The sequence below is a fragment of the Amblyomma americanum genome, unplaced genomic scaffold, assembly GCF_052857255.1.
Source record: "Amblyomma americanum isolate KBUSLIRL-KWMA unplaced genomic scaffold, ASM5285725v1 scaffold_21, whole genome shotgun sequence".
Lineage (NCBI taxonomy): Eukaryota > Metazoa > Arthropoda > Arachnida > Ixodida > Ixodidae > Amblyomma > Amblyomma americanum.
Genome location: NW_027526493.1, coordinates 151885 through 175028, shown reverse-complemented (window position 1 = coordinate 175028; position 23144 = coordinate 151885).

Sequence of the window (23144 nt, the reverse complement as noted above, 5' to 3'; positions counted from 1 at the left end):
TACAAGTTTTCGCGCAGTTCTGAGAGAAAAAGTTTACACCTTTCTCTCGTCTACTCTTCGAGGACTTGTAAAATCGATGCTCGTGAATCTTGCTAGTTTTGATCTAAAACGATGTATACCGTTGTTTTGAGCCGGAATACAAGTTTTCGCGCAGTTCTGAGAGAAAAAGTTTACACCTTTCTCTCGTGTACTCTTCGACGACTTGTAAAATCGATGCTCGTGAATCATGCTAGTTTCGATCTAAAACGATGTATCCCGTTGTTTTGAGCCGGAATACAAGTTTTTGCGCAGTTCTGAGAGAACGTTTACACCTTTCTCTCGTCAACTCTTCGACGACTTGTAAAATCGATGCTCGTGAATCTTGCTAGTTTCGATCTAAAACGATGTATCCCGTTGTTTTGAGCCGGAATACAAGTTTTCGCGCCTTTCTGAGAGAAAAAGTTTACACCTTTCCCTCGTCTACTCTTCGACGACTTTTAAAATCGATGCTCGTGAATCATGCTAGTTTCGATCTAAAACGATGTATCCCGTTGTTTTGAGCCGGAATACAAGTTTTCGCGCAGTTCTGAGAGAAAACGTTTACACCTTTCTCTCGTGTACTCTTCGATGACTTGTAAAATCGATGCTCGTGAATAATGCTAGTTTCGATCTAAAACGATGTATCCCGTTGTTTTGAGCCGGAATACAAGTTTTGGCGCAGTTCTGAGAGAAAACGTTTACACCTTTCTCTCGCGGACTCTTCGACGACGTGTAAAATTGATGCTCGTGATCCTTGCTAGTTTCGATCTAAAACAATGTATCCCGTTGTTTTGAGCCAGAATATAAGTTTTCGTGCAGTTCTGAGAGAAAAAGTTTACACCTTTCTCTCGTCTACTCTTCGACGACTTGTAAAATCGATGCTCGTGAATCTTGCTAGTTTCGATCTAAAGCGATGTATCTTGTTGTTTTGAGCCAGAATACGAGTTTTCGGGCAGTTCTGAGAGAAAAGGTTTACACCTTTCTCTCGTGTACTTTTCGACGACTCGTAAAATCTATGCTCATGAATTTTGCTAGTTTCGTTCTAAAACGATGTATCCCGTTGTTTTGAGCCGGAATACAACTTTTCGCGCCTTTCTGAGAGAAAAAGTTTACACCTTTCTCTCGTCTACTCTTCGACGACTCGTAAAATCCATGCTCATGAATTTTGCTAGTTTCGATCTAAAACGATGTATCCCGTTGTTTTGAGCCGGATTAGAAGTTTTCGCGCCTTTCTGAGAAAAAAAGTTTACACCTTTCTCTCGTCTACTCTTCGACGACTTGTAAAATCGATGCTCCTGAATCATGCTAGTTTCGATCTAAAACGATGTATTCCGTTGTTTTGAGCCGGAATACAAGTTTTCGCGCAGTTCTGAGAGAAATTTTACACCTTTCTCTCGTGTACTCTTTGATGACTTGTAAAATCGATGCTCGTGATCCTTGCTAGTTTCGATCTAAAACAATGTATCCCGTTGTTTTGAGCCAGAATATAAGTTTTCGTGCAGTTCTGAGAGAAAAAGTTTACACCTTTCTCTCGTCTACTCTTCGACGACTTGTAAAATCGATGCTTGTGAATCTTGCTAGTTTAGATCTAAAACGATGTATCCCGTTGTTTTGAGCCGGAATACAAGTTTTCGCGCAGTTCTGAGAGAAAAAGTTTACACCTTTCTCTCGTCTACTATTCGAAGACTTGTAAAATCGATGCTCGTGAATCTTGCTAGTTTCGACCTAAAATGATGTATCCTTTTGTTTTGAGCCGGAATACAAGTTTTCGCGCAGTTTTGAGAGAAAAAGTTTACACCTTTTTCTCGTCTACTCTTCGACGACTCGTAAAATCCATGCTCATGAATTTTGCTAGTTTCGATCTAAAACGATGTATCCCGTTGTTTTGAGCCGGAATACAAGTTTTCGCGCCTTTCTGAGAGAAAAAGTTTACACCTTTCTCTCGTCTACTCTTCGACGACTTGTAAAATTGATGCTCGTGAATCATGCTAGTTTCGATCTAAAACGATGTATCCCGTTGTTTTGAGCCGAAATGCAAGTTTTCGCGCAGTTCCGGGGAAAAAGTTTACACCTTTCTCTCGTGTACTCTTCGATGACTTGTAAAATCGATGCTCGTGAATCTTGCTAGTTTCGATCTAAAACAATGTATCCCGTTGTTTTGAGCCAGAATACCAAGTTTTCGTGCAGTTCTGAGAGAAAAAGTTTACACCTTTCTCTCGTCTACTCTTCGACGACTTGTAAAATCGATTCTCGTGAACCTTGCTAGTTTCGATCTAAAACAATGTATCCCGTTGTTTTGAGCCGGAATACAAGTTTTCGCGCAGTTCTGAGAGAAAAAGTTTACACCTTTCTCTCGTCTACTCTTCGAGGACTTGTAAAATCGATGCTCGTGAATCTTGCTAGTTTTGATCTAAAACGATGTATACCGTTGTTTTGAGCCGGAATACAAGTTTTCGCGCAGTTCTGAGAGAAAAAGTTTACACCTTTCTCTCGTGTACTCTTCGACGACTTGTAAAATCGATGCTCGTGAATCATGCTAGTTTCGATCTAAAACGATGTATCCCGTTGTTTTGAGCCGGAATACAAGTTTTTGCGCAGTTCTGAGAGAACGTTTACACCTTTCTCTCGTCAACTCTTCGACGACTTGTAAAATCGATGCTCGTGAATCTTGCTAGTTTCGATCTAAAACGATGTATCCCGATGTTTTGAGCCGCAATACAAGTTTTCGCGCAGTTCTGAGAGAAAACGTTTACACCTTTCTCTCGTCTACTCTTCGACGACTTGTAAAATCGATGCTCGTGAATCATGCTAGTTTCGATCTAAAACGATGTATCCCGTTGTTTTGAGCCGGAATACAAGTTTTCGCGCAGTTCTGAGAGAAAACGTTTACACCTTTCTCTCGTGTACTCTTCGATGACTTGTAAAATCGATGCTCCTGAATCATGCTAGTTTCGATCTAAAACGATGTATTCCGTTGTTTTGAGCCGGAATACAAGTTTTCGCGCAGTTCTGAGAGAAATTTTACACCTTTCTCTTGTGTACTCTTTGATGACTTGTAAAATCGATGCTCGTGATCCTTGCTAGTTTCGATCTAAAACAATGTATCCCGTTGTTTTGAGCCGGAATACAAGTTTTCGCGCAGTTCTGAGAGAAAAAGTTTACACCTTTCTCTCGTCTACTCTTCGAGGACTTGTAAAATCGATGCTCGTGAATCTTGCTAGTTTTGATCTAAAACGATGTATACCGTTGTTTTGAGCCGGAATACAAGTTTTCGCGCAGTTCTGAGAGAAAAAGTTTACACCTTTCTCTCGTGTACTCTTCGACGACTTGTAAAATCGATGCTCGTGAATCATGCTAGTTTCGATCTAAAACGATGTATCCCGTTGTTTTGAGCCGGAATACAAGTTTTTGCGCAGTTCTGAGAGAACGTTTACACCTTTCTCTCGTCAACTCTTCGACGACTTGTAAAATCGATGCTCGTGAATCTTGCTAGTTTCGATCTAAAACGATGTATCCCGTTGTTTTGAGCCGCAATACAAGTTTTCGCGCAGTTCTGAGAGAAAACGTTTACACCTTTCTCTCGTCTACTCTTCGACGACTTGTAAAATCGATGCTCGTGAATCATGCTAGTTTCGATCTAAAACGATGTATCCCGTTGTTTTGAGCCGGAATACAAGTTTTCGCGCAGTTCTGAGAGAAAACGTTTACACCTTTCTCTCGTGTACTCTTCGATGACTTGTAAAATCGATGCTCCTGAATCATGCTAGTTTCGATCTAAAACGATGTATTCCGTTGTTTTGAGCCGGAATACAAGTTTTCGCGCAGTTTTGAGAGAAAAAGTTTACACCTTTTTCTCGTCTACTCTTCGACGACTCGTAAAATCCATGCTCATGAATTTTGCTAGTTTCGATCTAAAACGATGTATCCCGTTGTTTTGAGCCGGAATACAAGTTTTCGCGCCTTTCTGAGAGAAAAAGTTTACACCTTTCTCTCGTCTACTCTTCGACGACTTGTAAAATTGATGCTCGTGAATCATGCTAGTTTCGATCTAAAACGATGTATCCCGTTGTTTTGAGCCGAAATGCAAGTTTTCGCGCAGTTCCGGGGAAAAAGTTTACACCTTTCTCTCGTGTACTCTTCGATGACTTGTAAAATCGATGCTCGTGAATCTTGCTAGTTTCGATCTAAAACAATGTATCCCGTTGTTTTGAGCCAGAATACCAAGTTTTCGTGCAGTTCTGAGAGAAAAAGTTTACACCTTTCTCTCGTCTACTCTTCGACGACTTGTAAAATCGATTCTCGTGAACCTTGCTAGTTTCGATCTAAAACAATGTATCCCGTTGTTTTGAGCCGGAATACAAGTTTTCGCGCAGTTCTGAGAGAAAAAGTTTACACCTTTCTCTCGTCTACTCTTCGAGGACTTGTAAAATCGATGCTCGTGAATCTTGCTAGTTTTGATCTAAAACGATGTATACCGTTGTTTTGAGCCGGAATACAAGTTTTCGCGCAGTTCTGAGAGAAAAAGTTTACACCTTTCTCTCGTGTACTCTTCGACGACTTGTAAAATCGATGCTCGTGAATCATGCTAGTTTCGATCTAAAACGATGTATCCCGTTGTTTTGAGCCGGAATACAAGTTTTTGCGCAGTTCTGAGAGAACGTTTACACCTTTCTCTCGTCAACTCTTCGACGACTTGTAAAATCGATGCTCGTGAATCTTGCTAGTTTCGATCTAAAACAATGTATCCCGTTGTTTTGAGCCGGAATACAAGTTTTCGCGCAGTTCTGAGAGAAAAAGTTTACACCTTTCTCTCGTCTACTCTTCGAGGACTTGTAAAATCGATGCTCGTGAATCTTGCTAGTTTTGATCTAAAACGATGTATACCGTTGTTTTGAGCCGGAATACAAGTTTTCGCGCAGTTCTGAGAGAAAAAGTTTACACCTTTCTCTCGTGTACTCTTCGACGACTTGTAAAATCGATGCTCGTGAATCATGCTAGTTTCGATCTAAAACGATGTATCCCGTTGTTTTGAGCCGGAATACAAGTTTTTGCGCAGTTCTGAGAGAACGTTTACACCTTTCTCTCGTCAACTCTTCGACGACTTGTAAAATCGATGCTCGTGAATCTTGCTAGTTTCGATCTAAAACGATGTATCCCGTTGTTTTGAGCCGCAATACAAGTTTTCGCGCAGTTCTGAGAGAAAACGTTTACACCTTTCTCTCGTCTACTCTTCGACGACTTGTAAAATCGATGCTCGTGAATCATGCTAGTTTCGATCTAAAACGATGTATCCCGTTGTTTTGAGCCGGAATACAAGTTTTCGCGCAGTTCTGAGAGAAAACGTTTACACCTTTCTCTCGTGTACTCTTCGATGACTTGTAAAATCGATGCTCGTGAATAATGCTAGTTTCAATCTAAAACGATGTATCCCGTTGTTTTGAGCCGGAATACAAGTTTTCTCGCAGTTCTGAGAGAAAAAGTTTACACCTTTCTCTCGCGGACTCTTCGACGACGTGTAAAATCGATGCTCGTGATCCTTGCTAGTTTCGACCTAAACCAATGTATCCCGTTGTTTTCAGCCGGAATACAAGTTTTCGCGCAGTTCTGAGAGAAAACGTTTACACCTTTCTCTCGTGTACTCTTCGATGACTTGTAAAATCGATGCTCGTGAATAATGCTAGTTTCGATCTAAAACGATGTATCCCGTTGTTTTGAGCCGGAATACAAGTTTTCGCGCAGTTCTGAGAGAAAAAGTTTACACCTTTCTCTCGCGGACTCTTCGACGACGTGTAAAATCGATGCTCGTGATCCTTGCTAGTTTCGATCTAAAACAATGTATCCCGTTGTTTTGAGCCGGAATACAAGTTTTCGCGCAGTTCTGAGAGAAAAAGTTTACACCTTTCTCTCGTCTACTATTCGAAGACTTGTAAAATCGATGCTCGTGAATCTTGCTAGTTTCGACCTAAAATGATGTATCATTTTGTTTTTAGCCGGAATACAAGTTTTCGCGCAGTTTTGAGAGAAAAAGTTTACACCTTTTTCTCGTCTACTCTTCGACGACTCGTAAAATCCATGCTCATGAATTTTGCTAGTTTCGATCTAAAACGATGTATCCCGTTGTTTTGAGCCGGAATACAAGTTTTCGCGCCTTTCTGAGAGAAAAAGTTTACACCTTTCTCTCGTCTACTCTTCGACGACTTGTAAAATTGATGTTCGTGAATCATGCTAGTTTCGATCTAAAACGATGTATCCCGTTGTTTTGAGCCGAAATGCAAGTTTTCGCGCAGTTCCGGGGAAAAAGTTTACACCTTTCTCTCGTGTACTCTTCGATGACTTGTAAAATCGATGCTCGTGAATCTTGCTAGTTTCGATCTAAAACAATGTATCCCGTTGTTTTGAGCCAGAATACCAAGTTTTCGTGCAGTTCTGAGAGAAAAAGTTTACACCTTTCTCTCGTCTACTCTTCGACGACTTGTAAAATCGATTCTCGTGAACCTTGCTAGATTCGATCTAAAACAATGTATCCCGTTGTTTTGAGCCGGAATACAAGTTTTCGCGCAGTTCTGAGAGAAAAAGTTTACACCTTTCTCTCGTCTACTCTTCGAGGACTTGTAAAATCGATGCTCGTGAATCTTGCTAGTTTTGATCTAAAACGATGTATACCGTTGTTTTGAGCCGGAATACAAGTTTTCGCGCAGTTCTGAGAGAAAAAGTTTACACCTTTCTCTCGTGTACTCTTCGACGACTTGTAAAATCGATGCTCGTGAATCATGCAAGTTTCGATCTAAAACGATGTATCCCGTTGTTTTGAGCCGGAATACAAGTTTTTGCGCAGTTTTGAGAGAACGTTTACACCTTTCTCTCGTCAACTCTTCGACGACTTGTAAAATCGATGCTCGTGAATCTTGCTAGTTTCGATCTAAAACGATGTATCCCGTTGTTTTGAGCCGCAATACAAGTTTTCGCGCAGTTCTGAGAGAAAACGTTTACACCTTTCTCTCGTCTACTCTTCGACGACTTGTAAAATCGATGCTCGTGAATCATGCTAGTTTCGATCTAAAACGATGTATCCCGTTGTTTTGAGCCGGAATACAAGTTTTCGCGCAGTTCTGAGAGAAAACGTTTACACCTTTCTCTCGTGTACTCTTCGATGACTTGTAAAATCGATGCTCCTGAATCATGCTAGTTTCGATCTAAAACGATGTATTCCGTTGTTTTGAGCCGGAATACAAGTTTTCGCGCAGTTCTGAGAGAAATTTTACACCTTTCTCTCGTGTACTCTTTGATGACTTGTAAAATCGATGCTCGTGATCCTTGCTAGTTTCGATCTAAAACAATGTATCCCGTTGTTTTGAGCCAGAATATAAGTTTTCGTGCAGTTCTGAGAGAAAAAGTTTACACCTTTCTCTCGTCTACTCTTCGACGACTTGTAAAATCGATGCTTGTGAATCTTGCTAGTTTAGATCTAAAACGATGTATCCCGTTGTTTTGAGCCGGAATACAAGTTTTCGCGCAGTTCTGAGAGAAAAAGTTTACACCTTTCTCTCGTCTACTATTCGAAGACTCGTAAAATCCATGCTCATGAATTTTGCTAGTTTCGATCTAAAACGATGTATCCCGTTGTTTTGAGCCGGAATACAAGTTTTCGCGCCTTTCTGAGAGAAAAAGTTTACACCTTTCTCTCGTCTACTCTTCGACGACTTGTAAAATTGATGCTCGTGAATCATGCTAGTTTCGATCTAAAACGATGTATCCCGTTGTTTTGAGCCGAAATGCAAGTTTTCGCGCAGTTCCGGGGAAAAAGTTTACACCTTTCTCTCGTGTACTCTTCGATGACTTGTAAAATCGATGCTCGTGAATCTTGCTAGTTTCGATCTAAAACGATGTATCCCGTTGTTTTGAGCCGCAATACAAGTTTTCGCGCAGTTCTGAGAGAAAACGTTTACACCTTTCTCTCGTCTACTCTTCGACGACTTGTAAAATCGATGCTCGTGAATCATGCTAGTTTCGATCTAAAACGATGTATCCCGTTGTTTTGAGCCGGAGAACAAGTTTTCGCGCAGTTCTGAGAGAAAACGTTTACACCTTTCTCTCGTGTACTCTTCGATGACTTGTAAAATCGATGCTCGTGAATAATGCTAGTTTCAATCTAAAACGATGTATCCCGTTGTTTTGAGCCGGAATACAAGTTTTCGCGCAGTTCTGAGAGAAAAAGTTTACACCTTTCTCTCGCGGACTCTTCGACGACGTGTAAAATCGATGCTCGTGATCCTTGCTAGTTTCGACCTAAACCAATGTATCCCGTTGTTTTCAGCCGGAATACAAGTTTTCGCGCAGTTCTGAGAGAAAACGTTTACACCTTTCTCTCGTGTACTCTTCGATGACTTGTAAAATCGATGCTCGTGAATAATGCTAGTTTCGATCTAAAACGATGTATCCCGTTGTTTTGAGCCGGAATACAAGTTTTCGCGCAGTTCTGAGAGAAAAAGTTTACACCTTTCTCTCGCGGACTCTTCGACGACGTGTAAAATCGATGCTCGTGATCCTTGCTAGTTTCGATCTAAAACAATGTATCCCGTTGTTTTGAGCCGGAATACAAGTTTTCGCGCAGTTCTGAGAGAAAACGTTTACACCTTTCTCTCGTCTACTATTCGAAGACTTGTAAAATCGATGCTCGTGAATCTTGCTAGTTTCGACCTAAAATGATGTATCATTTTGTTTTTAGCCGGAATACAAGTTTTCGCGCAGTTTTGAGAGAAAAAGTTTACACCTTTTTCTCGTCTACTCTTCGACGACTCGTAAAATCCATGCTCATGAATTTTGCTAGTTTCGATCTAAAACGATGTATCCCGTTGTTTTGAGCCGGAATACAAGTTTTCGCGCCTTTCTGAGAGAAAAAGTTTACACCTTTCTCTCGTGTACTCTTCGACGACTTGTAAAATCGATGCTCGTGAATCATGCAAGTTTCGATCTAAAACGATGTATCCCGTTGTTTTGAGCCGGAATACAAGTTTTTGCGCAGTTCTGAGAGAAAACGTTTACACCTTTCTCTCGTCTACTCTTCGACGACTCGTAAAATCCATGCTCATGAATTTTGCTAGTTTCGATCTAAAACGATGTATCCCGTTGTTTTGAGCCGGAATACAAGTTTTCGCGCCTTTCTGAGAGAAAAAAGTTTACACCTTTCCCTCGTCTACTCTTCGACGACTTGTAAAATCGATGCTCGTGAATCATGCTAGTTTCGATCTAAAACGATGTATCCCGTTGTTTTGAGCCGGAATACAAGTTTTCGCGCAGTTCTGAGAGAAAACGTTTACACCTTTCTCTCGTCTACTCTTCGACGACTTGTAAAATTGATGCTCGTGAATCATGCTAGTTTCGATCTAAAACGATGTATCCCGTTGTTTTGAGCTGAAATGCAAGTTTTCGCGCAGTTCCGGGGAAAAAGTTTACACCTTTCTCTCGTGTACTCTTCGATGACTTGTAAAATCGATGCTCGTGAATCTTGCTAGTTTCGATCTAAAACAATGTATCCCGTTGTTATGAGCCAGAATACCAAGTTTTCGTGCAGTTCTGAGAGAAAAAGTTTACACCTTTCTCTCGTCTACTCTTCGACGACTTGTAAAATCGATTCTCGTGAACCTTGCTAGTTTCGATCTAAAACAATGTATCCCGTTGTTTTGAGCCGGAATACAAGTTTTCGCGCAGTTCTGAGAGAAAAAGTGTACACCTTTCTCTCGTCTACTCTTCGAGGACTTGTAAAATCGATGCTCGTGAATCTTGCTAGTTTTGATCTAAAACGATGTATACCGTTGTTTTGAGCCGGAATACAAGTTTTCGCGCAGTTCTGAGAGAAAAAGTTTACACCTTTCTCTCGTGTACTCTTCGACGACTTGTAAAATCGATGCTCGTGAATCATGCAAGTTTCGATCTAAAACGATGTATCCCGTTGTTTTGAGCCGGAATACAAGTTTTTGCGCAGTTCTGAGAGAACGTTTACACCTTTCTCTCGTCAACTCTTCGACGACTTGTAAAATCGATGCTCGTGAATCTTGCTAGTTTCGATCTAAAACGATGTATCCCGTTGTTTTGAGCCGCAATACAAGTTTTCGCGCAGTTCTGAGAGAAAACGTTTACACCTTTCTCTCGTCTACTCTTCGACGACTTGTAAAATCGATGCTCGTGAATCATGCTAGTTTCGATCTAAAACGATGTATCCCGTTGTTTTCAGCCGGAATACAAGTTTTCGCGCAGTTCTGAGAGAAAACGTTTACACCTTTCTCTCGTGTACTCTTCGATGACTTGTAAAATCGATGCTCGTGAATAATGCTAGTTTCGATCTAAAACGATGTATCCCGTTGTTTTGAGCCGGAATACAAGTTTTCGCGCAGTTCTGATAGAAAAAGTTTACACCTTTCTCTCGCGGACTCTTCGACGACGTGTAAAATCGATGCTCGTGATCCTTGCTAGTTTCGATCTAAAACAATGTATCCCGTTGTTTTGAGCCAGAATATAAGTTTTCGTGCAGTTCTGAGAGAAAAAGTTTACACCTTTCTCTCGTCTACTCTTCGACGACTTGTAAAATCGATGCTCGTGAATCTTGCTAGTTTCGATCTAAAGCGATGTATCTCGTTGTTTTGAGCCAGAATACGAGTTTTCGGGCAGTTCTGAGAGAAAAAGTTTACACGTTTTTCTCGTCTACTCTTCGACGACTTGTAAAATCGATGCTCGTGAATCATGCTAGTTTCGATCTAAAACGATGTATCCCGTTGTTTTGAGCCGGAATACAAGTTTTCGCGCAGTTCTGAGAGAAAACGTTTACACCTTTCTCTCGTGTACTCTTCAATGACTTGTAAAATCGATGCTCGTGAATAATGCTAGTTTCGATCTAAAACGATGTATCCCGTTGTTTTGAGCCGGAATACAAGTTTTCGCGCAGTTCTGAGAGAAAAAAGTTTACACCTTTCTCTCGCGGACTCTTCGACGACGTGTAAAATCGATGCTCGTGATCCTTGCTAGTTTCGATCTAAAACAATGTATCCCGTTGTTTTGAGCCAGAATATAAGTTTTCGTGCAGATCTGAGAGAAAAAGTTTACACCTTTCTCTCGTCTACTCTTCGACGACTTGTAAAATCGATGCTCGTGAATCTTGCTAGTTTCGATCTAAAGCGATGTATCTCGTTGTTTTGAGCCAGAATACGAGTTTTCGGGCAGTTCTGAGAGAAAAGGTTTACACCTTTCTCTCGTGTACTTTTCGACGACTCGTAAAATCGATGCTCGTGAATTTTGCTAGTTTCGTTCTTAAACGATGTATCCCGTTGTTTTGAGCCGGAATACAAGTTTTCGCGCCTTTCTGAGAGAAAAAGTTTACACCTTTCTCTCGTCTACTCTTCGACGACTCGTAAAATCGATGCTCATGAATTTTGCTAGTTTCGATCTAAAACGATATATCCCGTTGTTTTGAGCCGGAATACAAGTTTTCGCGCAGTTCTGAGAGAAAACGTTTACACCTTTCTCTCGTGTACTCTTCAATGACTTGTAAAATCGATGCTCGTGAATAATGCTAGTTTCGATCTAAAACGATGTATCCCGTTGTTTTGAGCCGGAATACAAGTTTTCGCGCAGTTCTGAGAGAAAAAAGTTTTCACCTTTCTCTCGCGGACTCTTCGACGACGTGTAAAATCGATGCTCGTGATCCTTGCTAGTTTCGATCTAAAACAATGTATCCCGTTGTTTTGAGCCAGAATATAAGTTTTCGTGCAGATCTGAGAGAAAACGTTTACACCTTTCTCTCGTCTACTCTTCGACGACTTGTAAAATCGATGCTCGTGAATCTTGCTAGTTTCGATCTAAAGCGATGTATCTCGTTGTTTTGAGCCAGAATACGAGTTTTCGGGCAGTTCTGAGAGAAAAGGTTTACACCTTTCTCTCGTGTACTTTTCGACGACTCGTAAAATCGATGCTCGTGAATTTTGCTAGTTTCGTTCTAAAACGATGTATCCCGTTGTTTTGAGCCGGAATACAAGTTTTCGCGCCTTTCTGAGAGAAAAAGTTTACACCTTTCTCTCGTCTACTCTTCGACGACTCGTAAAATCGATGCTCATGAATTTTGCTAGTTTCGATCTAAAACGATATATCCCGTTGTTTTGAGCCGGAATACAAGTTTTGGGCCAGTTCTGAGAGAAAAAGTTTACACCTTTCTCTCGTGTACTCTTCGACGACTTGTAAAATCGATGCTCGTGAATCATGCTAGTTTCGAACTAAAACGATGCATCCGTTGTTTTGAGCCGGAATACAAGTTTTCGCGCAGTTCTGAGAGAACGTTTACACCTTTCTCTCGTCTACTCTTCGACGACTTGTAAAATTGATGCTCGTGAATCTTGCAAGTTTCAATCTAAAACGATGTATCCTTTTTTTTTGAGCCGGAATACAAGTTTTCGCGCAGTTCTGAGAGAAAGTTTACACCTTTCTCTCGTCAACTCTTCGACGACTTGTAAAATCGATGCTCGTGAATCTTGCTAGTTTTGATCTAAAACGATGTATACCGTTGTTTTGAGCCGGAATACAAGTTTTCGCGCAGTTCTGAGAGCAAAAGTTTACACCTTTCTCTCGTGTACTCTTCGACGACTTGTAAAATTGATGCTCGTGAATCATGCTAGTTTCGTTCTAAAACGATGTATCCCATTGTTTTGAGCCGGAATACATGTTTTCGCGCAGTTCTGAGAGAAAAAGTTTACACCTCTCTCTCGTCTAGTCTTCAACAACTTGTAAAATCGATGCTCGTGAATCTTGCTAGTTTCGATCTAAAACAATTTATCCCGTTGTTTTGAGCCAGAATACAAGTTTTCGTACAGTTGTGAGAGAAAAAGTTTACACCTTTCTCTCGTCTACTCTTCGACGACTTGTAAAATTGATGCTCGTGAATCTTGCTAGTTTCGACCTAAAACGATGTATCCTTTTGTTTTGAGCCGGAATACAAGTTTTCGCGCAGTTCTGAGAGAAAAAGTTTACACCTTTCTCTCGTGGACTCTTCGACGACTCGTAAAATCGATGCTCGTGAATCTTGCTAGTTTTGATCTAAAACGATGTATCCCGTTGTTTTTAGCCGGAATACAAGTTTTCGCGCAGTTCTGAGAGAAAAAGTTTACACCTTTCTCTCGTCTACTCTTCGACGACTTGTAATATCGATGCTCGTGAATCTTGCTAGTTTCGATCTAAAACGATGTAACCCGTTGTTGTGAGCCGGAATACGTTTTCGCGCAGTTCTGAGAGAAAAAGTTTACACCTTTCTCTCGTCTATATTCGACGACTCGTAATATCGATGCTCGTGAATCTTGCTATTTTCGATCTAAAACAATGTATCCCGTTGTTTTGAGCCAGAATACCAAGTTTTCGTGCAGTTCTGAGAGAAAAAGTTTACACCTTTCTCTCGTCTACTCTTCGACGACTTGTAAAATTGATGCTCGTGAATCTTGCTAGTTTCGACCTAAAACGATGTATCCTTTTGTTTTGAGCCGGAATACAAGTTTTCGCGCAGTTCTGAGAGAAAAGTTTACACCTTTCTTTCGTGGACTCTTCGACGACTCGTAAAATCGATGCTCGCGAATCTTGCTAATTTCGATCTAAAACAATGTATCCCGTTGTTTTGAGACGAAATACAAGTTTTCGCGCAGTTCTGAGAGAAAAAGTTTACACCTTTCTCTCGTCCACTCTTCGAGGACTTGTAAAATCAATGCTCGTGAATCTTGCTAGTTTTGATCTAAAACAATGTATCCCGTTGTTTTGAGCCGGAATACAAGTTTTCGCGCAGTTCTGAGAGAAAAAGTTTACACCTTTCTCTCGTCTACTCTTCGACGACTTGTAATATCGATGCTCGTGAATCATGCTAGTTTCGATCTAAAACGATGTATCCCGTTGTTTTGAGCCGGAATACAAGTTTTCGCGCAGTTCTGAGAGAAAAAGTTTACACCTTTCTCTCGCGGACTCTTCGACGACGTGTAAAATCGATGCTCGTGATCCTTGCTAGTTTCGATCAAAAACAATGTATTCCGTTGTTTTGAGCCAGAATATAAGTTTTCGTGCAGATCTGAGAGAAAAAGTTTACACCTTTCTCTCGTCTACTCTTCGACGACTTGTAAAATCGATGCTCGTGAATCTTGCTAGTTTCGATCTAAAGCGATGTATCTCGTTGTTTTGAGCCAGAATACGAGTTTTCGGGCAGTTCTGAGAGAAAAGGTTTACACCTTTCTCTCGTGTACTTTTCGAAGACTCGTAAAATCGATGCTCGTGAATTTTGGTAGTTTCGTTCTAAAACGATGTATCCCGTTGTTTTGAGCCGGAATACAAGTTTTCGCGCCTTTCTGAGAGAAAAAGTTTACACCTTTCTCTCGTCTACTCTTCGACGACTCGTAAAATCGATGCTCATGAATTTTGCTAGTTTCGATCTAAAACGATATATCCCGTTGTTTTGAGCCGGAATACAAGTTTTGGCGCAGTTCTGAGAGAAAAAGTTTACACCTTTCTCTCGTGTACTCTTCGACGACTTGTAAAATCGATGCTCGTGAATCATGCTAGTTTCGAACTAAAACGATGTATCCCGTTGTTTTGAGCCGGAATACAAGTTTTCGCGCAGTTCTGAGAGAACGTTTACACCTTTCTCTCGTCTACTCTTCGACGACTTGTAAAATCGATGCTCGTGAATCTTGCTAGTTTCAATCTAAAACGATGTATCCCGTTGTTTTGAGCCGGAATACAAGTTTTCGCGCAGTTGTGAGAGAAAAAGTTTACACCTTTCTCTCGTCTACTCTTCGAGGACTTGTAAAATCGATGCTCGTGAATCTTGCTAGTTTAGATCTAAAACGATGTATCCCGTTGTTTTGAGCCGGAATACAAGTTTTCGCGCAGTTCTGAGAGAAAAAGTTTACACCTTTCTCTCGTGTACTCTTCGACGACTTGTAAAATTGATGCTCGTGAATCATGCTAGTTTCGTTCTAAAACGATGTATCCCGTTGTTTTGAGCCGGAATACATGTTTTCGCGCAGTTCTGAGAGAAAAAGTTTACACCTCTCTCTCGTCTACTCTTCAACGACTTGTAAAATCGATGCTCGTGAATCTTGCTAGTTTCGATCTAAAACAATGTATCCCGTTGTTTTGAGCCAGAATACAAGTTTTCATACAGTTCTGAGAGAAAAAGTTTACACCTTTCTCTCGTCTACTCTTCGACGACTTGTAAAATTCATGCTCGTGAATCTTGCTAGTTTCGACCTAAAACGATGTATCCTTTTGTTTTGAGCCGGAATACAAGTTTTCGCGCAGTTCTGAGAGAAAAAGTTTACACCTTCCTCTCGTGGACTCTTCGACGACTCGTAAAATCGATGCTCGCGAATCTTGCAAGTTTCGATCTAAAACAATGTATCCCGTTCTTTTTGAGACGAAATACAAGTTTTCGCGCAGTTCTGAGAGAAAAAGTTTACACCTTTCTCTCGTCCACTCTTCGAGGACTTGTAAAATCAATGCTCGTGAATCTTGCTCGTTTTGATCTAAAACGATGTATCCCGTTGTTTTGAGCCGCAATACAAGTTTTCGTGCAGTTCTGAGAGAAAAAGTTTACACCTTTCTCTCGTCTACTATTCGACGATTTGTAAAATCGATGCTCGTGAATCTTGCTAGTTTCGACCTAAAACGATGTATCCTTTTTTTTTGAGCCGGAATACAAGTTTTCGCGCAGTTCTACTCTTCGACGACTCGTAAAATCGATGCTCATGAATTTTGCTAGTTTCGATCTAAAACGATGTATCCCGTTGTTTTGAGCCGGAATACAAGTTTTCGCGCAGTTCTATTCTTCGACGACTCGTAATATCGATGCTCGTGAATCTTGCTATTTTCGATATAAAACAATGTATCCCGTTGTTTTGAGCCAGAATACCAAGTTTTCGTGCAGTTCTGAGAGAAAAAGTTTACACCTTTCTCTCGTCTACTCTTCGACGACTTGTAAAATCGATTCTCGTGAATTTTGCTAGTTTCAATCTAAAACAATGTATCCCCTTGTTTTGAGCCGGAATACAAGTGTTCGCGCAGTTCTGAGAGAAAAAGTTTACACCTTTCTCTCGTCTACTCTTCGAGGACTTGTAAAATCGATGCTCGTGAATCTTGCTAGTTTCGATCTAAAACGATCTATCCCGTTGTTTTGAGCCGGAATACAAGTTTTCGCGCCTTTCTGAGAGAAAAAGTTTACACCTTTCTCTCGTCTACTCTCGACGACTCGTAAAATTGATGCTCATGAATTTTGCTAGTTTCCATATAAAACGATATATCCCGTTGTTTTGAGCCGGAATACAATTTTTCGCGCAGTTCGGAGAGAAAACGTTTACACCTTTCTCTCGTCTTCTCCTCGACGTCTCGTAAAATCGATGCTCGTGAATCTTGCTGGCTTCGATCTAAAACAATGTATCCCGTTGTTTCGAGACGAAATACAAGTTTTCGCGCAGTTCTGAGAGAAAAAGTTTACACCTTTCTCTCGTCCACTCTTCGAGGACTTGTAAAATCGATGCTCGTGAATCTTGCTAGTTTTGATCTAAAACGATGTATACCGTTGTTTTGAGCCGGAATACAAGTTTTCGCGCAGTTCTGAGAGAAAAAGTTTACACCTTTCTCTCGTGTACTCTTCGACGACTTGTAAAATCGATGCTCGTGAATCATGCTAGTTTCGATCTAAAACGATGTATCCCGTTGTTTTGAGCCGGAATACAAGTTTTCGCGCAGTTCTGAGAGAAAGTTTACACCTTTCTCTCGTCAACTCTTCGACGACTTGTAAAATCGATGCTCGTGAATCTTGCTAGTTTCGATCTAAAACGATGTATCCCGTTGTTTTGAGCCGCAATACAAGTTTTCGCGCAGTTCTGAGAGAAAAAGTTTACACCTTTCTCTCGTCTACTCTTCGACGACTTGTAAAATCGATGCTCGTGAATCTTGCTAGTTTCGATCTAAAACAATGTATCCCGTTGTTTTGAGCCGGATTACAAGTTTTCGCGCAGTTCTGAGAGAAAACGTTTACACCTTTCTCTCGTCTACTCTTCGAGGACTTGTAAAATCGATGCTCGTGAATCTAGCTAGTTTCGATCTAAAACGATGTATCCCGTTGTTTTGAGCTGGAATACAAGTTTTCGCGCAGTTCTGAGAGAAAAAGTTTACACCTTTCTCTCGTGTACTGTTCGGCGACTTGTAAAATCGATGCTCGTGAATCTTACTAGTTTCGACCTAAAACGATGTATCCTGTTGTTTTGAGCCGCAATACAAGTTTTCGCGCAGTTCTGAGAGAAAAAGTTTACACCTTTCTCTCGTCTACTCTTCGAGGACTTGTAAAATCGATGCTCGTGAATCTTGCTAGTTTCGATCTAAAACGATGTATCCCGTTGTTTTGAGCCGGAATACAAGTTTTCCCGCAGTTCTGAGAGAAAAAGTTTACACCTTTCTCCCGTCTACTATTCGACGACTTGTAAAATCGATGCTCGTGAATCTTGCTAGTTTCGACCTAAAACGATGTATCCTTTTTTTTTGAGCCGGAATACAAGTTTTCGCGCAGTTCTACTCTTCGACTACTCGTAAAAACGATGCTCATGAATTTTGCTAGTTTCGATCTAAAACGATGTATCCCGTTGTTTTGAGCCGGAATACAAGTTTTCGCGCAGTTCTATTCTTCGACGACTCGTAATATCGATGCTCGTGAATCTTGCTATTTTCGATCTAAAACAATGTATCCCGTTGTTTTGAGCCAGAATACCAAGTTTTCGTGCAGTTCGGAGAGAAAACGTTTACACCTTTCTCTCGTCTACTCTTCGAGGACTTGTAAAATCGATGCTCGTGAATCTTGCTAGTTTTGATCTAAAACGATCTATCCCGTTGTTTTGAGCCGGAATACAAGTTTTCGCGCCTTTCTGAGAGAAAAAGTTTACACCTTTCTCTCGTCTACTCTCGACGACTCGTAAAATCGATGCTCATGAATTTTGCTAGTTTCCATCTAAAACGATATAACCCGTTGTTTTGAGCCGGAATACAAGTTTTCGCGCAGTTCGGAGAGAAAACGTTTACACCTTTCTCTCGTCTTCTCCTCGACGTCTCGTAAAATCGATGCTCGTGAATCTTGCTAGTTTCGATCTAAAACAATGTATCCCGTTGTTTCGAGACGAAATACAAGTTTTCGCGCAGTTCTGAGAGAAAAAGTTTACACCTTTCTCTCGTCCACTCTTCGAGGACTTGTAAAATCGATGCTCGTGAATCTTGCTAGTTTTGATCTAAAACGATGTATACCGTTGTTTTGAGAAGGAATACAAGTTTTCGCGCAGTTCTGAGAGAAAGTTTACACCTTTCTCTCGTCAACTCTTCGAGGACTTGTAAAATCAATGCTCGTGAATCTTGCTAGTTTTGATCTAAAACGATGTATCCCGTTGTTTTGAGCCGGAATACAAGTTTTCGCGCAGTTCTGAGAGAAAAAGTTTACACCTTTCTCTCGTCTACTCTTCGACGACTTGTAATATCGATGCTCGTGAATCATGCTAGTTTCGATCTAAAACGATGTATCCCGTTGTTTTGAGCCGGAATACAAGTTTTCGCGCAGTTCTGAGAGAAAAAGTTTACACCTTTCTCTCGCGGACTCTTCGACGACGTGTAAAATCGATGCTCGTGATCCTTGCTAGTTTCGATCTAAAACAATGTATCCCGTTGTTTTGAGCCAGAATATAAGTTTTCGTGCAGATCTGAGAGAAAAAGCTTACACCTTTCTCTCGTCTACTCTTCGACGACTTGTAAAATCGATGCTCGTGAATCTTGCTAGTTTCGATCTAAAGCGATGTATCTCGTTGTTTTGAGCCAGAATACGAGTTTTCGGGCAGTTCTGAGAGAAAAGGTTTACACCTTTCTCTCGTGTACTTTTCGACGACTCGTAAAATCGATGCTCGTGAATTTTGCTAGTTTCGTTCTAAAACGATGTATCCCGTTGTTTTGAGCCGGAATACAAGTTTTCGCGCCTTTCTGAGAGAAAACGTTTACACCTTTCTCTCGTCTACTCTTCGAGGACTTGTAAAATCGATGCTCGTGAATCTAGCTAGTTTCGATCTAAAACGATGTATCCCGTTGTTTTGAGCTGGAATACAAGTTTTCGCGCAGTTCTGAGAGAAAAAGTTTACACCTTTCTCTCGTGTACTGTTCGGCGACTTGTAAAATCGATGCTCGTGAATCTTACTAGTTTCGACCTAAAACGATGTATCCTGTTGTTTTGAGCCGCAATACAAGTTTTCGCGCAGTTCTGAGAGAAAAAGTTTACACCTTTCTCTCGTCTACTCTTCGAGGACTTGTAAAATCGATGCTCGTGAATCTTGCTAGTTTCGACCTAAAACGATGAATCCTTTTTTTTTGAGCCGGAATACAAGTTTTCGCGCAGTTCTACTCTTCGACGACTCGTAAAAACGATGCTCATGAATTTTGCTAGTTTCGATCTAAAACGATGTATCCCGTTGTTTTGAGCCGGAATACAAGTTTTCGCGCAGTTCTATTCTTCGACGACTCGTAATATCGATGCTCGTGAATCTTGCTATTTTCGATCTAAAACAATGTATCCCGTTGTTTTGAGCCAGAATACCAAGTTTTCGTGCAGTTCTGAGAGAAAAAGTTTACACCTTTCTCTCGTCTACTCTTCGAGGACTTGTAAAATCGATGCTCGTGAATCTTGCTAGTTTCGATCTAAAACGATCTATCCCGTTGTTTTGAGCCGGAATACAAGTTTTCGCGCCTTTCTGAGAGAAAAAGTTTACACCTTTCTCTCGTCTACTCTCGACGACTCGTAAAATCGATGCTCATGAATTTTGCTAGTTTCCATCTAAAACGATATATCCCGTTGTTTTGAGCCGGAATACAAGTTTTCGCGCAGTTCGGAGAGAAAACGTTTACACCTTTCTCTCGTCTTCTCCTCGACGTCTCGTAAAATCGATGCTCGTGAATCTTGCTAGTTTCGATCTAAAACAATGTATCCCGTTGTTTCGAGACGAAATACAAGTTTTCGCGCAGTTCTGAGAGAAAAAGTTTACACCTTTCTCTCGTCCACTCTTCGAGGACTTGTAAAATCGATGCTCGTGAATCTTGCTAGTTTTGACCTAAAACGATGTATACCGTTGTTTTGAGCCGGAATACAAGTTTTCGTGCAGTTCTGAGAGAAAAAGTTTACACCTTTCTCTCGTGTACTCTTCGACGACTTGTAAAATCGATGCTCGTGAATCATGCTAGTTTCGATCTAAAACGATGTATCCCGTTGTTTTGAGCCGGAATACAAGTTTTCGCGCAGTTCTGAGAGAAAGTTTACACCTTTCTCTCGTCAACTCTTCGACGACTTGTAAAATCGATGCTCGTGAATCTTGCTAGTTTCGATCTAAAACGATGTATCCCGTTGTTTTGAGCCGCAATACAAGTTTTCGCGCAGTTCTGAGAGAAAAAGTTTACACCTTTCTCTCGTCTACTCTTCGACGACTTGTAAAATCGATGCTCGTGAATCTTGCTAGTTTCGATCTAAAACAATGTATCCCGTTGTTTTGAGCCGGATTACAAGTTTTCGCGCAGTTCTGAGAGAAAACGTTTACACCTTTCTCTCGTCTACTCTTCGAGGACTTGTAAAATCGATGCTCGTGAATCTAGCTAGTTTCGATCTAAAACGATGTATCCCGTTGTTTTGAGCCGGAATACAAGTTTTCCCGCAGTTCTGAGAGAAAAAGTTTACACCTTTCTCCCGTCTACTATTCGACGACTTGTAAAATCGATGCTCGTGAATCTTGCTAGTTTCGACCTAAAACGATGAATCCTTTTTTTTTGAGCCGGAATACAAGTTTTCGCGCAGTTCTACTCTTCGACGACTCGTAAAAACGATGCTCATGAATTTTGCTAGTTTCTATCTAAAACGATGTATCCCGTTGTTTTGAGCCGGAATACAAGTTTTCGCGCAGTTCTATTCTTCGACGACTCGTAATATCGATGCTCGTGAATCTTGCTATTTTCGATCTAAAACAATGTATCCCGTTGTTTTGAGCCAGAATACCAAGTTTTCGTGCAGTTCTGAGAGAAAAAGTTTACACCTTTCTCTCGTCTACTCTTCGAGGACTTGTAAAATCGATGCTCGTGAATCTTGCTAGTTTCGATCTAAAACGATCTATCCCGTTGTTTTGAGCCGGAATACAAGTTTTCGCGCCTTTCTGAGAGAAAAAGTTTACACCTTTCTCTCGTCTACTCTCGACGACTCGTAAAATCGATGCTCATGAATTTTGCTAGTTTCCATCTAAAACGATATATCCCGTTGTTTTGAGCCGGAATACAAGTTTTTGCGCAGTTCTGAGAGAAAGTTTACACCTTTCTCTCGTCAACTCTTCGACGACTTGTAAAATCGATGCTCGTGAATCTTGCTAGTTTCGATCTAAAACGATGTATCCCGTTGTTTTGAGCCGCAATACAAGTTTTCGCGCAGTTCTGAGAGAAAAAGTTTACACCTTTCTCTCGTCTACTCTTCGACGACTTGTAAAATCGATGCTCGTGAATCTTGCTAGTTTCGATCTAAAACAATGTATCCCGTTGTTTTGAGCCGGATTACAAGTTTTCGCGCAGTTCTGAGATAAAAAGTTTACACCTTTCTCTCGTCCACTCTTCGAGGACTTGTAAAATCAATGCTCGTGAATCTTGCTAGTTTTGATCTAAAACGATGTATCCCGTTGCTTTGAGCCGGAATACAAGTTTTCGCGCAGTTCTGAGAGAAAAAGTTTACACCTTTCTCTCGTCTACTCTTCGACGACTTGTAAAATCGATGCTCGTGATCCTTGCTAGTTTCGATCTAAAACAATCTATCCCGTTGTTTTGAGCCAGAATATAAGTTTTCGTGCAGATCTGAGAGAAAAAGCTTACACCTTTCTCTCGTCTACTCTTCGACGACTTGTAAAATCGATGCTCGTGAATCTTGCTAGTTTCGATCTAAAGCGATGTATCTCGTTGTTTTGAGCCAGAATACGAGTTTTCGGGCAGTTCTGAGAGAAAAGGTTTACACCTTTCTCTCGTGTACTTTTCGACGACTCGTAAAATCGATGCTCGTGAATTTTGCTAGTTTCGTTCTAAAACGATGTATCCCGTTGTTTTGAGCCGGAATACAAGTTTTCGCGCCTTTCTGAGAGAAAACGTTTACACCTTTCTCTCGTCTACTCTTCGAGGACTTGTAAAATCGATGCTCGTGAATCTAGCTAGTTTCGATCTAAAACGATGTATCCCGTTGTTTTGAGCTGGAATACAAGTTTTCGCGCAGTTCTGAGAGAAAAAGTTTACACCTTTCTCTCGTGTACTGTTCGGCGACTTGTAAAATCGATGCTCGTGAATCTTACTAGTTTCGACCTAAAACGATGTATCCTGTTGTTTTGAGCCGCAATACAAGTTTTCGCGCAGTTCTGAGAGAAAAAGTTTACACCTTTCTCTCGTCTACTCTTCGAGGACTTGTAAAATCGATGCTCGTGAATCTTGCTAGTTTCGATCTAAAACGATGTATCCCGTTGTTTTGAGCCGGAATACAAGTTTTCCCGCAGTTCTGAGAGAAAAAGTTTACACCTTTCTCCCGTCTACTATTCGACGACTTGTAAAATTGATGCTCGTGAATCTTGCTAGTTTCGACCTAAAACGATGAATCCTTTTTTTTTGAGCCGGAATACAAGTTTTCGCGCAGTTCTACTCTTCGACGACTCGTAAAAACGATGCTCATGAATTTTGCTAGTTTCGATCTAAAACGATGTATCCCGTTGTTTTGAGCCGGAATACAAGTTTTCGCGCAGTTCTATTCTTCGACGACTCGTAATATCGATGCTCGTGAATCTTGCTATTTTCGATCTAAAACAATGTATCCCGTTGTTTTGAGCCAGAATACCAAGTTTTCGTGCAGTTCTGAGAGAAAAAGTTTACACCTTTCTCTCGTCTACTCTCGACGACTCGTAAAATCGATGCTCATGAATTTTGCTAGTTTCCATCTAAAACGATATATCCCGTTGTTTTGAGCCGTAATACAAGTTTTCGCGCAGTTCGGAGAGAAAACGTTTACACCTTTCTCTCGTCTTCTCCTCGAC